The 21,878-nt window shown below is 43.1% G+C and overlaps 1 long non-coding RNA gene across 1 annotated transcript; it reads left to right on the top strand.

Moving 5' to 3' along the window:
- Positions 1-248: 248 nt before the first annotated feature.
- Positions 249-3,395, top strand: LOC118013192. Its single transcript, XR_004679954.1, has 3 exons — positions 249-487; positions 2,857-3,034; positions 3,369-3,395. It is a non-coding gene; the product is annotated as an uncharacterized LOC118013192 (long non-coding RNA).
- The last annotated feature ends 18,483 nt before the right edge of the window (positions 3,396-21,878 follow it).

The following is a 21,878-nucleotide window of genomic DNA, read 5'->3' as shown; positions in this document are numbered from 1 at the left end:
AAACCTGCCGCCGCCTCGCTTCTTCCTAGTGGCCCTAAACTGGGCGCCGGCTCTTCCGCTTGCAGTCACCACGTGCTTCTCTCGCCGGGCGTCCCCTTCCCAAGACCTTGGACCGCATTGCGGATTCCGTTTTCCCGACCGGTGGCCCAGTTCTACCAAAAAAACCTTTTAACTGGGTGTGCGAGTTCAGACCTAGAGCCCCAGAGTCAGCGGGTCAGGGTGCAGATCCGGCGGGGGACACCTAACTGCCGTGTGACCTTGTGCGAATCAGACTCACTGAGCCTCTGTTTTCGTCTCAGTAAAGTGAGGATATTAACAGGATCGTTGTGAGGATTAGACATGGTAGCTGTGTGTGCATACGTCTATGTACCTAGGACATTGCATAATCAGTAAATGGGAACTGTTGCTGTTACTGATCTTTATTTTTGCCTCCACACATCCCTGTATGGAACTGGGCGAGGGATCTTCCCCTACTCGCATACATCAGGTAAGCAAGTAACAGTCGTTCCATTCCAGACGTTCCTACAGCTCCAGCCCCCACCACAGTGCCCAGCACACAGTAGGTGTCCTCTGTTAGGGCCACTGAGGGATACGTGATGGTAAGCGATTTGTGACACTGGGCAAGTCATTGTGAGCCTTCATCAAAAAAATGAGAATAATTCTTGCTGTGAAGGGTTATTATGAGAATTGTAAAAATCATTTATGTAAAGCACCCAGCATACTACTTGCCTCCTAGTAGGTGCTCAAGAAATAGTAGCAGTTATCATTTTAGCGCGTATGAGTGTGTGAATACCAGTGTCCGAGTTTCTCTGCCTCCCCTATCTATCATGGAGCGATAAGAGACTATAAGGGAAAAGGTCCATGTGGGCTTCCGATTGAGAAAGATCTGAGTTGAAATCCCGAGTTCACCACTAACTAGTGTTATACCTTGAGCAGGATGCTTGACCTCCGTGTGCCTCAGTTTCCTTATACGTCAAATGAAGATAATATCTCCATCACAGGGCATGGCGAGGATTAAACAAAATAATGCAAGAGTGCCTAGTATAGTCCTTGCTTCAAAAAATGTTAATACCAATGCTCTGTGTTCCATATTTTTGCCTTAAACAATTCTTCACTCTATTTATCCTTCTAGCATCTAAGACCTCTTATCCATTCTCCTATTGATGGACATTTGGGCAGTTTCCAGCTTTGGTTTATTGCAAATAGTGCTGCTATGAACACTATACATATTTTGTACATAAACGAATGTATTTCTCTTGGATATAGACTTTGAGGTGCATTATCAGCACATTTTTATTGCTTATCCTTTTAACGGACATTGTGTTCCACCAGGAGTTAATTCATAGCAGTTCCAGTTTATGCACTGGGCCCCTGGCACAGGTGGACTCAGCTACATTTGTTTCTTTTTTTTTTGTCTAAGTAAGCTCCACCCCCAGCGTGGAACCCCATGCAGGGCTTGAACTCAGGACCCTGAGATCAAGACCTGAGCCAAGATCAAGAGTCAGGCCAACGTGCCCCCCATTAAAATTGTCTTAAATCCAAAAAAGAAATCAAGAAAATAATTACTCATAGAAAATAAAATTTTCATATAGACTAAATAATTGTCATTTTTTTTGAGAGAGAGCATGTGTGCAGGTGCACGCCAGCAGGGGTGGGGGGGTAGAGGGATAGGGAGAGAGACTCTCAAGCAAGCTCCGCACCCAGCAAGAGCCCAACTCGGGGCTCGAACTCACAACCCTAAAATCATGAGCCGGAATCAAGATTTGGACGCTTAACCGATTGAGCCACCCAGGCACCCAAATTTTGTCATTTTTTAATTAAAAATTATCTATTCTGAGGTACCTGGGTCGCTCAGTCAATTAAGCGTCTGCCTTCAGCTCAGGTCATGATCCCGGGGTCCTGGGATGGAGCCTCGCATCGGGCTCCCTGCTCCGCAGGAAGCCTGCTTCTCCCTCTCCCGCTCCCCCTGCTTGTGTTCCCTCTCTCGCTGTCTCTCTCTCTCTCAAATAAATAAATAAAATCTTAATAAATAAATAAATAAATAAAATACTCTGGGTGTCAAATATGCTAGGTATGCCACTGTTTTACTAGAATATTTTCATGCAGGAAGAGATAAGGAAAGCATGGGTGTAACCCAACATTCCCCTTCCTAACTCCTGCCTTTCCAGAAACAATTCTGTAGTCTCCTTGTTTGGACATAATGAGGAATTATTTATGTACCACAACCAATTTTGAGTATATTTCTGCTCCACGCTTCTTCATTTAGTAAGAACCTGCTTTTTATCATGGTGCTATGCGCCACCAAAAGTTGTATTTCTGTGAAAAAAAAAAAAAATCACCACAAAACTACTTATCCTAAACGTTGAATTTTTTTTTTTAAAGATTTTATTTATTTATTTGAGAGAATGAGAGACAGAGAGCATGAGAGGGAGGAGGGTCAGAGGGAGAAGCAGACTCCCTGCCTAGCAGAGAGCCTGATGCGGGACTCGATCCCGGGACTCCAGGATCATGACCTGAGCCGAAGGCAGTCGCTTAACCAACTGAGCCACCCAGGCGCCCCCTAAACGTTGAATTTTTTAAATTGAATTTAGAGTAGCTTTCCCAGTAATCTTGGATTATTTCCACCTTCATCAGAATACATTTCTCTAAGCTTTGCTTTGACTCCACGAACTGGATGAAAACTGAACTAGTATTGGAATTAACTAATGTGATGGTTAATTTTATGTGTCACTTCGGCCGGGCTACAGTGCCCAGATAATTTGGACAAACATTCTGGATGTTTCTGTGAAGGTGTTTTTTGGATGAGATTAACATTTAAATCAGTGGACTTTGACTAAAGCAGATCACCCTCCCCAGTGTGGGTGGGCCTCATCCAATCATTTGAAGGCCTGAGTAGAGCAAAAGGCTGACCTCCCCGGAGCAAGAAGGAATTCGGCCCGCCGACCGCCTTTGGGTTGGAGCTGTCCCTCCGCCCTGAGTGTCCCGCCTGCTGGCCTCTCCCATCAGATTTTGGACTCGTCAAGCCTCCACAATCGTGAGCCAATTCCTTAAAATAAACCTCTCTCGCTCTCTTTAGTTTTCTCCCTCTCTCTCTTCTCCCCATCCCTCTCCCCCCTTTCTGTCTCTCTCATACACACATCCTGTTAGTTCTGTTTCCCTGGAGAACCCTAATACAACTGGTTTTCTCTTTGAAGCCTCTAATGATCTAGATGGCACCGTATAACCAGCATCATTTAACTGAAGTCTGCTAACAGAGCTACTTCTTTAAAGCTATCGCTACGCTCTTCCTCGTGTACGGGCCCCTCGGAATCAAAACGAGCAAATGGATCTTGAGGAAAAGCCATTTGATCTAAACAACTCATTCACAGGGCAGTATGTAAATGCCTTCTGTGCAGCCGCACCCCATTAAATCATCTTCTTTGGGCACCGTCTTCTCAAAATACCTACAGACCTTCGAGGGAGATGCTGATGCCGTCTCTGTGGATTTATGTCGTCGGGTTTTCGTGCACGTGGATGGTAAGTGTCGACAAGTGTTTTGTTCATGTTACACAGTCATGATCAATTTTCTTGAATAACAGATGTGGTATTTAATTTTTCACTAATTTTGCACTTCAGTGTTTGAACTCCCATGCCTAAAGGGTGGATTGCAAATTTTTTAAAAAGTCACGGGTCGTAGATTTGCACCATATAGTGAATGACACGACCATTGTACGGAGAGCAATCAGATTACTTACTGTGTTCTACGGCAGGATTGCCCCAGCCTCCGTTTTCTAAATACATTTTACGTACACCTAAGGAGGGAATTTACTGCATCCACTGGGCTACCCACTCGTGGCTGGGCAGCTTCCTGCTATGTCGTGGGCTTTGGCATGGGCACAGCTGGCCGGCGCATCCCACCGGGACACCCAGGTGTCCGGCAAGGGGCACAGTGGTGAGTCCTCCCTCTCGTCCCCGCCTGGGACAAGAATGAGTCCGTTGTCTGGAACTTCTAACGTCCGAGCGCACTTGCTTTGTTATCTGTGAACACCCAGCATGCTGTCCTTGAGAGGGTTACATTGTATTTGGAAAAGATTAGACAAAGGGGAAGGGTTATCACTGGTTGCCATTTAGGTTTAACTCTGTGTTAAAGGGAGAATTTGCTTCTCTCTCTCTGCACCACGCAAGCTAGCGGGCGAGACCAAGGCAGAAGCTGGAATTAAAAAGTGGTGGTCCCCCAGACCCATCCTGGCTTAGGTCGATCCGGTGGTTAATACTAACACCTGGTGGGAAAATGAAAACTCCGGGACAAATGCTAAATTGGACAAGTTGCTGGGATAACAGTCCTGGGCAAACTGGAACGTATAGTCCCCCTGCAGTGGTAGAGGGCCTGGGTGGGGGACGCCGTGAGGGCAGCCCTTCCCTGCTGTATCCCGTTCTCTGGCCACAATTTTCTTCCTCTCCAGTTGTCCCTGGCCACCCTGCCTAGCAGAATTGTGCTGCAGACTCGTGGGCGACCTCCTATTCCACCGCTCTGCTCCTGGCTTCCCTTACCTCCCCCTTCCGTTTGGATCCCACCACTCTCTCCCCAACTGCTGAAGGTCCTTTGTACCCTTCTTAATTCTGCTTTGCCAAGATGGCAAAGCCACAGTGTGGCTCAACCCCACAGCCCGTTTTATCTACCCCTGCTAGGCTGCAGAGTGCCGCCGGAGAAAGTCCCACAACCGTGGAGATTGGTTCCTCCATGGATTCATGGGCCCAGGTCTCTACTGGGCCCTAAACACCCCTCCACAATCCTTCACGAGGCCTTGGTCAGCACCCCCTCTTATTCCCCTCAGTAGTGTTCCGAACATCTGTTCCCATTCAACCTCATCATCCTTACTCCAGAAGGGTAGACACGGCGTAGATGTGGGTGGGAGGGACTGATGTGCTTCATCCTTTGTTTCCTTCACTCTCTTCCATCTGTCCAATGGCTACTTTTATTCTCCATAGCTTTTGTCCTTCCTTCTAGTCTTTCCCCTGAGGCCTATACAAACTCAAGTTTCTCTCATCCTAAAAATAAATAAGTAAATGAATAATTGAGTGAATGAATGAATGAGCATGTTTAAAGCCCTCTCTTGATGTCATACCTCATGTTCTCAGAAAAATTTCCATGAGGTTCTTAGAAAAATCTGATTTTGTAAAAACATTTTAGGACAGGAATGTCTATAGCAAGTTAACTGCTGTTGTAAGTCACACGTGCTGGCTTTAGTTGGAACAAAGAAATGAGCTTATAACAAGTAAGGCTGGGTGCTATTATAGGACCATGTATTCTTATTGAACTCTTCCAAAATTCTGTATCTGTTCATCTGAAAATTGTCAGCCACCAGTCACCCAGAATTTCCCTCATTAAATCTCTGTGCTAATGTTCCATGTCTATATCAGGGTCTTCTTAATGACCGTTAAACTTTTATTTGCAGGGCTTAATTTTCTACCAGCTGCCTACTGTCCGCGTCTTACATTTTTTATAGCCTTCTGATATTATTGCAAATAGTCTTCTATATAGACTGATTTCTAGAACTTTCAAAATCCCACATGGCTCATGGAAGTTGCTTTCTGCTTCCTTAGAATTTTTAAAAATAAACTGTTTAGTAAAAAAAATTCTTTTTCAGGGGGGCGCCTGGGTGACTCAGTCAGTTAAGCATCGGACTCTTGGTTTTGGCTCGGGTCGTGATCTCAGGGTCGCAGGATCGAGCCCTGCGTCAGGCTCCGCGCACAGCACAGAGACTGCTGAGATTCTTTCCCCCTCTGCTCCTGCCCCTGCTCTCTCTCAACTAAACAAACACAATCTTTTGTTTTTTTTTTTAATCTTTTTCAGTCACAGCCCCAGTTTCTTGGGTTGTTCATACTTGCTTGCTCACTTGCTATTAGCCTCCTCACTCACTGTGGTCTGTCTTCACCCACAATTGTGCCAAAATAGCTTGGCTTGGACAACACCATTGACTGTTCTCTGGCCAGATCTAATGGACGCTATTTTTGGCCTATAACCGTCCTCCCTATTGCATTTGATATTATTTGTCGCTCTGTTCTTTTGACTCTATTCCTTTGGCTTCTGGGACACCACCCTCCTGTCTGTCCCGCCTCCCGATTCTGGTTTTCTCTCTCCAACTTCTCAGGACGGATGGTTCCCGACTTACAATTTTTCAACTTTATGATGGTGCGAAAGCGGTACACATTCGGTAGAAAGTGTACTTGGAATTTTGGATTTTGATCTTTTCCCAGGCTAGCAGCGTAAGGTATGGTCCTCTCTCGATGCTGGGTGGTGGCAGGAAGCCGCAGTCGGCCACGCCATCCTGAGGGTAGACAACCCATACGCGGACATCCATCCTGGTTTTTCACTTTCAGTACGGTACTGGATACATTACATGAGACATTCAACACTTGATTACACAATAGGCTTTGCATTAGATGACTTTGCCCAACTGTAGGCTCATGTAAGTGTTCTGAGCATGTGTAAGGTAGGCTGAGCTATAATATTTGATAGGTTAGGTGTAGTAAATGCATTTTTGATTTACAATATTTTCAACTTACAATGGGTTTATCAGGGCATAACTCCACGGTAAGAGGAGCAAGATGTGTATACCCTTCCCCAGCGTTAACATTTAATATAAACACACCCAGTACAATGATCAAAATCAGGAAATTAACATTGATGTAATATTATTAACTAATCTAGAATCCTTATCTAAATTTCATCAGTTGTCCCATTAATGTTCTTTTTCTGGACCAGGATCTGATCTGGGAGCACATGTTGTGTTTCCTTAAATCTCCTTAACCTCCTTTATTCTGGAACAGTTCCTGTCTTTGTCTGTTATGACCTTCACCTTTTTTGAAGGGCACTGGCCAGTTATTCTGTAGAATTTCCCTCAGCTCGGGTTTGTCTGATGTTACCACATCATGGAATTTCAGGTGTTCCATTTTGGGCCAGAAACACAACAGTCATAATGGTGTGTTTTTATATTAGGAGGCGCAGGCTTGTCAATTTGTCCCATTACTGATGCTAATTTGGATTACTTAGTTAAGGCAATGTCTGCTGCATTTCTTCACTACACACTATTTTCCTCTTTGTAATTAATAAGGATCATGAGGCATGCTACTCTGAGACTCTGTAAATATTCTGTTCCTCATCAAACTTTCACTGACTAATTCTAGCCTCCCTTGGTGATTCTTGTTTTTTATTATTATGTTATGTTAATCACCATACATTATATCATTAGATTTTGATGTAGTGTAGAAATGATTCATTGTTTTTGTATAACACCCCGTGCTCCACTCGGTACGTGCCCTCCTTAATACCCATCGCCGGGCTAACCCCCTTCCCTCTAAAACCCTCAGTTTGTTTCTCAGAGTCCATAGTCTCTCATGGTTCGTCTCCCCCTCCAATTTCCCCCCCTTCCTTTTTCCCTTCCTAATCCCTTGGTGGTTCTTGACTGCAGCAGTTCTTACTGGGATGTTTGTCGAATGTCGCTTTTTCCATTATCATTCCTGCTTCACTTATTATTTGGAATGCTACTGTAATAAAGAGCGTTCCCTCCTCCCTATTCATTAGTTTTTAAATTATTTAAATCACCACAGACCCAGGCATTTTATCCAGTGGGGAATGATCTATCAGTAGCTTTAATTACTTTTGTGCCCAAATTGCCCCAAAGTTGGCTCTTGGGAGTCCCTTTGTGTTGGCTCCTGTGTCTTTGTGGTTATTTTCCCATCATTCTTTGAGCACTGCCTAATTTCTGGCACCACAAGGTACTCCAGGCTCATCTTGTACTTTTCCTGTCCTAGCCTTGGTATTGGCTGTTTTTCCAAAAAGCCCTGGCTCCTCTCATTGGAGAGTGGTATTAGAAGTAGGAGAATGCACAAACAATGAATCATGGAACACTACGTCAAAAACTAATGATGTAATGTGTGGTGATTAACATAACAATAAAAAAGTAAAACAAAACAAAAACAGTTACTAAAGCAAACTAACTGTATTGGTCTTGAAGTAAGTGTTAAGATGATATCTTAAACATCCTGTGGTATTATTTTGGGGGCGCCTGGGGGGCTCAGTTGGTTAAGCGGCTGCCTTCGGCTCAGGTCATGATCCCAGGGTCCTGGGATCGAGTCCCGCATTGGGCTCCCTGCTCAGCGGAGAGCCTGCTTCTCCCTCTCTCTCTGCCTGCCATTCTGCCTACTTGTGCTCTCTCTCTCTCTCTGTCAAATAAATAAAATCTTTAAAAAAAAAAAGAAGTAGGAGAAATTATTAGTATTAGTAGTATTAGAAACCAAGCTCTGGGCATTAGGTTATAACATTTAAATTATGATGGTGAACATCAACAGTGTCTTATAATAAGCTTAAGGGTAATTGTGTTTTACAAACTAAGGTTTAGGGGCACCTGGCTGGTTCAGTTGGCGGAGCATGCAACTCTTGATCTCGGGGTTGTGAGTTTGAGCCCCACGTAGAGACTCCTCACAAAAAAAGGGGGAAATTTTTTAAAAATTAAAACTAAGGTTTAAAGCTTAAATGATGCCACCTATCGTTATTTAGTATGTGTATGTATAAATTTATATATTTAAATATGTATAAATTGAGGTATATTGAATTCTTTTTTGGAAAGAGAACCTTATGCATACTAAAATTCAAGCTGACTTCCTTTCTACATAGAAAGGAGAGTTGTTGCCTTACGCAGCTCAAATGTATACTCTTAAAAAGGTCTGCTAACTTTCATGCTTCTGTGTTGCATTTGAGCGTTTCTGCTATAGACAGCTGTAGAAAAATCAGCAGATAAAACAGGATTTTATAAGGGTTCCTTGCTTCTACAGAAGCTAGAAGTCCCTAAGGTTAGGTTACCTCCTGTTGGGGTTTTCAGAAAGCGCTGTTACTCTGGTTATTAATATAGCTAACGTTGTGGCTACTTGGGGTGCTCAGCAGAGCCTGACATATTGACATCTCTTTTTCCCCAAGTTTTTATTTAAAGTCCAGTTAGTTAACATACAGAGTAATAGTAGTTTCAGGTATAGAATTCAATGATTCATCACTTACATACAATACGCGGTGCTCATCACAACAAGTGCCCTCCTTAATGCCCATCCCTCATGTAGCCCCCCCCCCCCGCCGCCTGACATCTCTTTCTAATGTTGCTCTTTTCTAGAATCAGGCGCCAAATTCAGAATAATAAAACTGATGAGGTATTTCACACCCAAAAAGCATCCTTAGCACTCTCCTAGATGGCCGCTAGCACCCAAGGCTTGCTCACTCTCCTGACTCACAATGTGGCCTCACAAGCAAAAGTGGGGAGGGGTGTGTGTTGGGAATAATTAGGTATACTAGGTATGCTTCACGTATTCTTCGTGAGACCAACAGTAAACTGTCACGCTTTAGACTCACAATACAGAAAAAGTTGTCAAGTCAAAGAAAGAAGCTCAAGCTACTTTAGGTTACTTTTTATTTTTTTTTTTTAAGATTTTATTTATTTATTTGAGAGAGAGAATGAGATAGAGAGAGAGCATGAGAGGGGGGAGGGTCAGAGGGAGAAGCAGACTCCCTGCCGAGCAGGGAGCCCGATGTGGGACTCGATCCCGGGACTCCAGGATCATGACCTGAGCCGAAGGCAGTCGCTTAACCAACTGAGCCACCCAGGCGCCCTAGGTTACTTTTTATTACTATAGGAAATTGTGTCTCTTTTCAAGCATTGTGGTGATACATATTCATGTTCGTGTGTGTAAGGGCTAACGAAGTGGCTGTTTTTGGTTTTTGTTTTTAAGATTTTATTTATTTGTCAGAGAGAGAGAGCACAAGCAGGGGGTGGGGCGGCAGAGGGAGAAGCAGGCTCCCCGCAGAGCAGGGAGCCCGATGCGGGGCTCGATCCCAGGACCCCGGGATCATGACTTGAGCCGAAGGCAGATGCTTAACCGACTGAGCCACCCAGGCGCCCCTAATGAAGTGACTGTTAACAAACTGACTTCTAATGAATTTTATTGCCCAGTTTAAAATAGTTCTGTTTTGTGATGGCAATTCTAGCATGCGCTGTACAGGATGTAACACCCTGAAGATTTACCCAAGGCCTCTCTGTTCACGAAGTGTCCTTGCCCCAGGGTTATTGTACTCTACTAGTTACAAGCAGGTCCGCTCCCTTGAGTGTTGTTCCCTAATACGGTAGTCCACTCGCCTCCATTCTGATACTTTTGGTTACTATAAGGAACAAACAGAACGATTTTGTCTTTCCACAGATGGTCTCCGCTCTCCCTTTGTGCTTGACCTGAAGGTCCCTGCTATACTTTAAATAGAGCTGTGCTATTCATTATTTAGTCTATTTATTATAGTAACCACATGTGGCCATTTAATGGAAGTTTAAATGAATTACAATTAAATAAACAATTTGGCTCCTCAGTCTTCCTAGCCACACTTCAAATGCTCAGTAACCACTTGAGGCTGGTGGCTACGGTATTCGACTGCACGGACCGAGAACATTTCCATCACTGTAGACAGAGTGGGGCTTCCAGAAGGAATGACAAAGAACAGTCTCAGAGCCTCGGCACAAAACTGACATACTGTTCCAGTATACCAAAGACTCAGGATTTCCAGGATTCTCTTCGCCCAGTGTCGGATGACTTCATGAAAGTAGACTGCTGGGGCACCTGGGTGGCTCAATCGGTTAAGCGTTCGCCTTCAGCTCGGGTCATGATCTCAGGGTCCTGGGATCGAGCCCTGCATCTGGCTCTCTGCTCAGTGGTGAGTCTGCTTCTCCCTCTGTGATCTTTCATTCTTGCTGTCTCTCAAATAAATAAATATTTTTTTTAAGTTTATTTTAAAAAAAGTAGACTGCTAGTCTAAGTAGAAAACGAAGTAGGACTGAGTAAAACTGTTGAGAAACGTAGTTGTGGTTGTCTTAGAATCTGATCAGAATTGTTCTGAATGTTCTCTGTGGCAGGCATAGACAGAGCCCCCTTTCTCCTTTGTCTCTCCCAGCCCTCAGTTTAGCAGGCCGTATCAGTGCCATCAGGGTGAACACATTTGCTCAAAGTTCATTACCAGTGGACTCCCAACCTAAACTTCTAAACCAACAGCGTAACTCCTTCCTTGACTGTTGTGCTATTTCAATTATCTGATTTGTGGAGGGGTGCTTTTAAAGAAAACCTGGTAGGGGCGCCTGGGTGGCTCAGTCGGTTAAGCGTCTGTGTTCAGCCCAGGTCAAGATCCTGGAGTCCCGGGATCGAGCCCGAGTTGAACTCCCTGCTCAGTGAGGAGCCTACTTCTCCCTCTGCCTCTGCCCCCCCCCCCCATTAGTGAGCTAATATATAAATAAAATCTTGAAAAAAAGAGAAAACCTTGCAAGGGAGGAATCAAAGCAGGACAGGGACAGGGAGGGAGTTGAGCAAGAAGGATATGGCCTCAGGTGAAGTCTAGTCCTGGCCTGACTGACAGGGGAAAAACCCTCTGCACTGTCCTGTCTTGAGACAGGGGACAAGGGACTTTGTATCCTAGAATTGTTGGCTACCTGGGGAGAGGGGGAGTATAGCCTCCCAGGCTCCCATGTGGCAAGGGCAAGTAACCAGAGAAGGTCGTGGGTGGAAACTACATACCAAACAAATGTAGGATGAGGGCACTGGCTGGTCAAGGGAGCTGGACAGGGCAACATCAGCAGCCACCACACCCATACCCATAGCTACATGAGATAGCTGCCAGTGAAAATGAGGTATCATGGGATTTTGTTTAGAACCATCCTCCTACTATAGGAATCCAGTTTAAAGGAATATTATTATATTATCATGAACATAAAGGACTTTAATAATGACCTTTTGTGCTACATAATTAAGACTATGTCTAATTTCCACCATTTGTTAGAAATTTAAAAAGCAAGTGATTGGGCAACAAATTAATTGAATTTTCATTCATTTTCGCTGATAGCTATTTAGTAATAATTTGTTTAACTGAATCCAGGTCACACTCTGGAATTCACATGAATATGTAGAAATGTTTCTACTCAACTTCATGTGTGGACTTTTAAAGATGACCATCTGATGTGTCTGTAAAAATTATTTAGCAACTGTATTTTATCTCTAGTTTGTATTTCTTAAAATTCGTAAGTGTCTTTGGGGAGTTTAAATTAGTATAAAACTAGATTAATAAGCATTTAATTTTATACAGCCTACTAGAATTGCCTGGAACATATGCCTGTAACATATCATATAGAGATGGTAATTATAAAGTGAGTGCTGACCTCAAGATGATTTCAAAAACCTCAAGAACTTGTGTTTACATCTCCCTTCCCCCTGAGAAAACTGTGGAAATTTAGATAAGAATAGCAAACACTGAAGTTGCACTTACCATTGGAGAAATTTAAACACTGGATGTTTGAAGACAATCAGGGATTACTATTAAAAACTGAGGAGTTCAGGGCGCCTGGGTGGCTCAGTTGGTTAAGCGACTGCCTTCGGCTCAGGTCATGATCCTGGAGTCCCTGGATCGAGTCCCACATCGGGCTCCCTGCTCGGCAGGGAGTCTGCTTCTCCCTCTGACCCTCCCCCCTCTCATGTGCTCTCTCTCATTCTCTCTCTCTCAAATAAATAAATAAAATCTTAAAAAAAAAAAAAAAAAACTGAGGAGTTCAGGGGCGCCTGGGTGGCTCAGTCAGTTAAGCATCTGACTCTTGGTTTCAGCTCAGGTCATGATCTCAGGGTCATGAGATTGAGCCCCGTGTCAGGCTCTACTCTCAGCAGGGAATCTGCTTGGAATTCTCTCCGTCTCCCTCTGCCCCTCCCCCTGCTCTTGCACCCCCCCCCCATAAATCTTTTTTAAAAAAGAAATTTATCTTAAGGCTATAATCAGACAGGGGTAGAAAGCTCCATGTATAAGAATGTTCATCTCAGCATTATCTATTTTCAAACATTTGTTACCCATGTTTCCTATAAGAAAAAAAGGAAATGTTACTTCAACAAAATGAAAAGGAACCTAAGATAGATGAGGACACTGAAATACAAACAAAACAGTGGCAGCTGAAGGGTGAAAACAGCTCAAAAGGTCAATTTCCTATATTTTGGGTGTACTCCAGTAGAAAAGGTTAGGAATCACCCCAAGTACTGGGGAGGGAGAGAGTTCCCTCTGGGCCACTTGATCCAAATATAGTTCACGCTCTTTCCCCCAGATGTGGTTCCTTAGTGGCCTTCCTCTCTAGGCTACTTGATCCAAATATAGTTCATGCTCCTTCCTCCAGAGTGTGGTTCCTTTTCCCTCCCCATACCTTCAGAAGGATGACTTCCCAAGTCAACCTTCAGAAGGATGACTCCCCAAAGCTTACTCCTGGGCCTTCTGCAGGCTCCCTTAATAATGGCTCTTATTTCTGCTGGTGTGCCAAACTTTAAATTTTTTTTCCAAAATTATAGAAAAGTTGCAGCACTACAAAGAGCTCTTGCATATCATCCACCAAGATTCATCAACATGTGATATCTTGTTCCATTTGCTTTATCTCTTTACACGCGCGTGCACACACACACACACACACTCTCTCTTCTTTTTCTGAACCAGTAAAAGGCAGACATGACACCTTTACTCCTAAACACATCAGCATACATTTTCTGAGAATAAGAATATTCTCCCGTAGCCACAATTATCAAAATCAGGACATTAACGCTGACATAATAATATCTAATCTTCAATCCATATTTACATTTAGTCAGTAGTCCCCCAAATGTCCTACACACCAAGAGTTCTTTTTTTGCTGAGCCAGTCCCCAATTCAGGATCACAGATTACTTTTAGTCATCACGTCTCTTTATCACCTTTAATGTGGAACTGTTCTTCAGTCTTTTCTTTGATCTTCAAGACATTCAAGACAAGTACAGGCCAGCTGTTCAGTAGAATATTCTTTAATCTGGGGTTCTCTGCTGTTTCTTCACCATTAGATCAACACTGTTTACAATAGCAAGGTAATAACAATGACAAAACCTGGAAACTTAATGATCTAATGATAGGGACACGGCTGAACTAAGACAGATCCACAAAATGGACTATTATGCAACCAATAAGAATGATAGAGTTTATTTACTGAACTGTGAAGATACTTCCGATTTTTAGGTGCAAAAAGCAGAATACAACTTAGGTATAAAATGCGCCCGTTTTATATAATTACATATATGCACAGATACGTTTGAAGATTTTACAAAAAATATAATGGTGACCTTATGGTTCATAAGATTAGGGGAGATAGGAAGTTTTTTTTACTTCTCTGTATTTTCTGACTTTGGTTCAAGGAGCATCAATTCAAGTGTGAGTAGTGAAAAAAATACAAAAAACTTTTCAAAGTGACAGGATAGCTTTACTTTTTTTTTTTTTTTTTTAAGATTTTATTTATTTATTTGACAGAGACAGAGACAGCGAGAGCAGGAACACAAGCAGCGGGAGTAGGAGAGGGAGAGCAGGCTTCCCGCCGAGGAGGGAGCCCGATGTGGGACTCGATCCCAGGACCCTGGGATCATGACCTGAGCCGAAGGCAGACGCTTAACGACTGAGCCACCCAGGCGCCCCAGGATAGCTTTACTTTTACATCTAAAGGATCACATGTGGCAAGGGGACTAGCCGATGGAAGGATTTCCAATCTCGGTCCTGTCATCTAATGTGTTACTCTTGTTCTTGGGTTATCCGCAAAATAACCATGTGACAGCGCTGTGACAGTCAGGGACATTACCCCAAGAAGTCAAGGAAATAAGAACTGAAGAGGACCCACGGGCTTTAGCAACGGCCACTGGTGGACTTTGCTGGAACAGTTTCTGTGTAGTTGAGAAGGTGGAGAGGTGTGAACAGAAGTGAGCGCAATGAAGCTGAGAAATGACTAATAAAAATATGGAAGCAGAGGTGTCAAGTGGGGGCTCAACTTTCAAGAAAATTATATGAGAAGAGAAGAGAAACAGGGTAAAACTAGAAGGGAACATAGGAACAAGGGCAAGCGTGTCAGGGGATGGGAGAGTCTTTTTTTTTAAATTTATTTGACAGTGAGAGAGGAAACCCAAGCAGGGGGAGTGGGAGAGGGAGAAGGGGGACAGGAGAGTCTTGAGTCTGGTCTCTCCTTTAATCCTCACAAGTCCATGCATGGAGTACTATTTTTATGGGCATTTTAAAGATGAGATCATGGAGGTGGAGATTCAGTCACTTAGTCAAGGTTACATAGGATCCAAGCCAGGGCCACCAAACCTAGAGTCCGTATGCTTATGTTTGTAATAGTTTCTAAGTATAAAAGGAAAGACAAGTAAAAAGGATTGAAGACCGATGTGGAGAACCTGAGACTAAACACCAGTATTTGTGGTGGCGATCTCCTCTAGCAGGTCGCCTTCCCCAGATGGAACAGTAGAAGGAACTCTAGGCACAGGGGAAAGTAAAAGGGTGGATGAGAATTGAGAAGAGGCAAGTGGAGGCCAGTGATGTCTAGAGATAGAGGAGGTGATTAACCATCTCCTGCGGACTGAGTAGTACAGGAAGCGAGGCCAAGAACTGCTCCCTAAAGAAAACGAAGGAATGAAGAATCTGAGGAACAAGGGTGCGGAGTGGAAGCAGAAGTTAGGATTCTGGGCAAAAGGTGAAAGGGAAAAACCAACACCAAGTAAAATCCAAACTAGTTTCTCAGCAGTGAGAATAGAGACAGATGGATTCTGAGGAACTTAGCAAGCGGATGTGGAGATGGAAGCAGACCAAGTGTAGCCCTATCGACTGATGGTGTCATTAACAGAGATAAAATTCAGGTCAGGACAATTTAGTTTGGGACTCATGCTTGAGTAGCCCGCAGACTGGGTAGAAATGCCCAGGAGAATAGTTGAGACTATTCAGTGGGTGGAGCCGACTGTGCATAAGGATGAGCGACTCCTCAGCAGAACACAGAGCTGACAGCTGGAGCAGCGGATGATGGTATAAGTGAGAACAATACAAGACGGCAAAGACCAGAGCACTGGAACACTGACATCAGGGCTGGGGAGAAGGGTCGGGAAGGGAGTAGTCTTGGAGGGGTGGTACAGATCATGGCAGTTAAGGTAAGAGAGTTTCCAGGAGGGCATCAAAGGAAGAAAAAAATAAAGATGCGAAATGGTCCAAGTTTTGTGCCGATCTTTCTAGGAAGTGGCCTAGAGTTGGCTGCATTTCATGGAATGAAGTGACCCCAGTTATGAAATGCCGTAAAGGCTGCCGAAAACTTCTCTCTCCTGCCCTGCCTCTTCCGGAGCGAGAAAGCACATCTGTCAAGCCTTTCCCTTAAGCAACATATGTTTTCTTTAACCCCTCTCCCCGTGTCCCCGCCCCCAGCCCCCACATACTGGATAGCTGCCCTAAGTGGTTTGGGCACATGGGATAGGTTGAAATGCTTAAGAACGACTTTTCTAAGGGAGGTCCGGAAAGACTGTTGTATTTGAGGATAATGCCAAAATTCCAGCTCTCTGATCTGCGAACTTTCAGAGACTGCTTATCTTTTGTGCTTGCTCTCTAACCGAGAACATGTGAAACCAGGGTCCCAAGAATGATTGCTTCCTGGTAATACTAAATCAATACTAAATATAGAACATAAGCCTAGTTGGGCTTAAGGATCAGGGACATTTGAAAATAAGCCTTTGTGTTAAATTGTCTGGCTAACCTCTGAAATGAAAGCAACGGCAGTCTCCACTGACCACTGAAGTTCAGAGTTACAAAAAGAATGAATGGAGTCAGGGTGTTTTCTTACCCCTCTTTACAGACTTCATTATTTCGTAAACATATGAGAAATGAGTGGAGGGAAACATGATCAAAGGTTGGGTTATTGGTAAAACAGTAAAGAATTATTTTTGTAAGGTTATACATCTGACTTAAATCTTTTTAAGTAAAATGGCTGTTTGGCTAATGTCATAAGTACCTAATTAGCACAAATTGATTTTGAGAATTAGAAAAAACTTCTTTTCGGGTGGCATCGATCATCCTTGACTACATTCAATTTATTCTTTACTTAGAAACTGGCAGGTTGACTGACCAGCATAACTGAATACTTGTGTTCTTTTTACCAACAGTTTATTTTTAGACAGGCAGGTAACTGTTGCTTGAAATTCTTAAATGAAAACAATCATTTTTTAGCAAATGAGCTAAAAGCATGATATATACATCAAGTCAATTTGTCTGGTTTGTCTTAGATTTTAGTCATACAAGGACAAAACAACTAGTTGAAAAGGGAAAAGTGCCAGTGGCTTCCTCTTGTTTTTACACAGCTGACTAGTTGTTAGACATATTCATGATTTGGGGAGTAAGAACCATCACGACAGATAAAGGTCATAGGAATTCTTCAGCAAAACAGTACACGACCCCTTCAAGGGCACCGAACAGAGCCACATATGACCCTGGCCACACAGAGAAGCAGATCCATCTGGCAACAATGAACAGCTTTGAACAATCTGTTACTTTTCAGAAAGCATGAGGAAGGGAAATGATTCACCAATTACTACTGTTACTAATACATATGAAACAAAACCTTGACTTGTTTCACAAATGAGATATGGTGTCCAGTTTCCCCAAAATAAGCCATATTCTACTTTGAGATATGGTCTACATGGGCTTTACGACAAAATGAAAACCCCAGAGTTTTCCATAGAGCATGTATCATGTTTTTTAAAAGAAGGTACCATAACTCTTTCCATTAAAAGGCACTCCTTTGGAGAGGAAAAGCAGGGAAGCTTAATCCCTTTGGGTGAAATTTTCAATTGGTGCACAGTTTTTGGATGGCAATTTTTATTATAACCTTAAATATATATACCTTTTACTTAGCAGTTCCACGTCTGGAAATTTAGCTTAAGAAACGGCCTGCATAAGAACATGAAGACATACGTGAGACCAGACAGAACAATTCCAGTTCTTCCACACACTGCCATGGATCGGAGCTGCTAAACAGAATGCGAGAAATCTGGTTGTTCTGACACTTTGTAGTGTTGTTCAGGTGAAAACGACAGGTGCAGAACTGCATGCCTAGCATGATCCTATTTATGCTAAAAACTATAGAAGTTATATATGTACACATGCACTTTAGAAGGACGCACGTCAGATACTGGGGAGCAGGCTTGGGGAGAACAGGGGGAGTTTCGCATTTTGCCCTACAGATCTTTGTATGTTTTAATTGTGTACGATGACCACAGAGTACTTTTTTAAAATCGAGGTTTTAGTCACATAAAACTCACCCTTTCAAAGTGTATAGTTCATGGTTTTTAGTATATTCACAAAGTTGTGCAACCATCATTACTACCTAATTCCAGCCATTTGCATCACCCCAAAAAGAAATCCTGTACCTGCTAAGAGTCGCTCCCCGGGGCCCCCCCCCTCTCTGCAGCCCCTGGCACCCACTAATCTGCATTCTGGCTCTATGGATTTGCTGCTTCTGGACATTTCACATAAAGGGCATCATGCAGGGGCGCCCGGGTGGCTCAGTCGGTTAAGCGTCTGCCTTCAGAAGCTCAGGTCCTGGTCCTGGGGTCCTGGGATCGAGCCCCACTTCTCGGGCACCCTGCTCGGTGGGGAGTCTGCTTCTCCTTCTCCCTCTGCCCTTACCCCCATCTCGTGCACTCGCTTCTCATGTTCTCTCTCTCATAAATAAATCAATTAAATCTTTAAAAAAAAAAAAGGGCACCATACAAGATGTGATCCTTGGTGCCTGGCTTCTTAGCATTAAGTTTCCAAGCAGGGATCGGTACTCCAGTTCTTTACACGGCCATGTATAACTTCAATAAATAAAGATCAATCTGGGGCGCCTGGGTGGCTCAGTCGTTAAGCGTCTGCCTTCGGCTCAGGTCATGATCCCAGGGTCCTGGGGCTTCAGGTCATGATCCCAGGGTCCTGGGATCGAGCCCCACATCGGGCTCCCTGCTCCGCAGGAAGCCTGCTTCTCCCCCTCCCCCTCCCCCTGCTTGTGTTCCCTCTCTTGCTGTGTCTCTCTCTGTCAAATAAATAAATAAAATCTTTAAGACAAATAAATAAATCTGTAAATAGCTCTGATTTAAAAAAAAACTCAAAAAGAAAAACCTCACCCTTTTGTACAAATCACTTTGTAGAAACTCAGCAGCTCTAAATCCAATGTCCATATTAAAGCACAGTTTATTTCTATCTTCCTGCTCCTAACACTTTAATATACTCTCTCTCAGGTCCCATTTCAAAGGTCTGCCCCTTCAAACAGTATTTTTGTTTCCACGTCCGTCTGTTTTTGAGATCATTATCATTCACCTAGCAGACCTAGTTAGTTCTTTGCCCAGCTTCATCTTCCCTATCTCCCTGGCACTGCCCCACCCCCACCCCCACCGTAAAAACATATTTATAGCCACAGAGAGGTAGAGACAAAGGCATAATGTGGATATATTTTTTTTTTAAAGATTTTATTTATTTATTTGACAGAGAGAGAGACAGCGAGAGCAGGAACACAAGCAGGGGGAGTGGGAGAGGGAGAAGCAGGCTTCTCGCGAAGCAGGGAGCCCGATGTGGGGCTCGATCCCAGGACCCTGGGATCATGACCTGAGCCGAAGGCAGACGCTTAACGACTGAGCCACCCAGGCGCCCCATAATGTGGATATTTATGGACCTCCTATCTTTTGACAAAGATCCAGGTCTAAATGATTTCAGTACACTGACCATGTGCAGAACATGTCTGCTACAGTGTAACACTTTAAATGCTATCATTAACTTTCGTAAGTAACTTTAGCGTTTTCACCCTCTGAATAGAAATCGAGAATACATTTTTGCTTTACGTCCTTAATGTCCAGATACCTCATTATCTAAACAAGGCAAAATTGTGTGACATTGGTTGATCTATAAAGCAGCACTGTCTCTACAGCTGAGGACTCCGGTATATAAATAAGGAGGGTTTTCCCTTAAAAAGATGGACTGGCCCTTTGCTGGCCAAAGAATTTTCCTAGGAAATTCTACCAGCTTTATACTTCAGAATGACCTCCGCAACTGCTGATGACTGCAGCTGGGGGAGAAAAAAACAACAAACCCCCCGAGGTCCCCAGCTGTCAGTAGTTTCAATTAGCTCCAGAAAACCACAGAACCCCCTTCTCCGGATTTTTATGGTGGTTATAAAAATGAAACTAAGTAATAGGGGCGCCTGGCTGGCTCTGTGGGTAGAGTGTGTGACTCCTGATCTTAGGGTTGTGAGTTCGAGCCCCACCTTGGGTGTAGGGATTACTTAAAAATATTTTTTTTTGGGCGCCTGGGTGGCTCAGTTGGTTAAGCGACTGCCTTCGGCTCAGGTCATGATCCTGGAGTCCCGGGATCGAGTCCCGCATCGGGCTCCCTGCTGAGCGGGGGGTCTGCTTCTCCCTCTGCCCTCCTCCCTCTCGTGCTGTCTCTCATTCTCTCTCTCTCAGATAAATATATAAAATCTTTAAAATATATATATATATTTTTAGATAAAATCTTTTTTAGAAGTCTTTAAAAAACCAAAATGAAACTAAATAATGGACTTTAAACACACACACTCACACACGCATGCATGCATGCCAAGCACTACTGGGTGACATTTGCCGTCAGGCACACCATCCCATAGTTCCAGCATTAATCAGAACCTGTTACGTAGTTTTTTTCCTCTCGAGTAGGAATGCAGGTGAGGACCTGTCTGTATGGAATGAGCTCATTCCACTAATTAAAAACTGATGTCTGCCCTGGATACGACTACCTCAATATATGCGCACTGTACTAGAAGTCAGCTGTCCATGATGAAGGGAGGACATTTAAATTTATAAGGTGGAATCCCTTCACAAGAATATTAATCCCCATCCTTATTACCAGCCAGATAAACCACACTAGGAGTTCTGGTTCATTTTCAAAATCACCTTCTAACTAGGTTCCAGAGGACCCAATTTCAACCAAAGGTACCCGAATCAGGTAATCATAAAAGAACCAAGGTGTAACGCAGTTCTGCTGTGGACTTGAAAGACTGCTGTTTCTCTCCATGATGAAGCCTTCATGTGGTGAAACCGTGAACTGGACTCAAATTCACTTTTTGTTCTCTCTCATACTTGTTTAATGACAAGTCACTAAACAGACTAGGCATTTCATCTTGAAATGAAGACTAAAGGGACCACGATCCTATTGCCACTACAAATGAGCTTCATTATGCCCTTTCACAAAAAAGACATACATACAAACATGAAAGTCATAACTCATTTATTGAATGAATAGTATATGCAAGAATACCAATAAAAGGAAACTAATACTACAAACTACAATTTTGAAAATAAAGCCAATATAACAGGAACAAAATATACATAACATGAGAGGAATGTTTGATTTTGACCCATAATGCATTCCTTATCTTTACAATTAATCTAAATGCCTGTTAGAACAAAACTGTATACCTTGGTCTAACCTTTAGTGCTTTTCAAAAAAGCAACAACATTCAGAACACTTTTCTTTTTCTTTGAGATATTTAAGATTCACACATTTGTTCAAGTACATAGATTCTGATTCAACAGTAGATCTACATAGCTTGTTATTCTCTTAATATCTTGAGTAGCATGTACTCCTGAGCAAGTACTATCTGAAATTCTAAAATTGCTGATCTTTGAAATAAAATGTCTTTCAACTGTGGGTTTTTAATAAATTGAGATGAAAGTAAAATTCACACCCCCACCCCCCTCCCCCCAGGAACAAAGAGCTCTTATTAAAGTATAGAAACTCAAGTCTATCTTTCTACTCTAAAGAACATTTCTTACTAACAGTTCTGGTAAGGCAATAAATGCTCCAGAATAATCTTCAATATACGCTTGCAAAGATTACACTGTTGAGTATCAATAACGAAAACAAAACAAAACAAAAGGGGAAAAAAGGAAAGAAAGAAAAGACACTTCAAAATTTCAAGCTAAAATATGCGTAAAAGACAGTCATGGCAGTATTTTTCGAAATGATGT

Source organism: Mirounga leonina, unplaced genomic scaffold, assembly GCF_011800145.1.
Source record: "Mirounga leonina isolate KUSES-001 unplaced genomic scaffold, KU_Mleo_1.0 Mir_101664, whole genome shotgun sequence".
Taxonomy (NCBI): Eukaryota; Metazoa; Chordata; class Mammalia; order Carnivora; family Phocidae; genus Mirounga; species Mirounga leonina.
The sequence above is the reverse complement of the archived record's forward strand: the minus strand, read 5'-3'. Positions and strand labels throughout refer to the sequence as shown.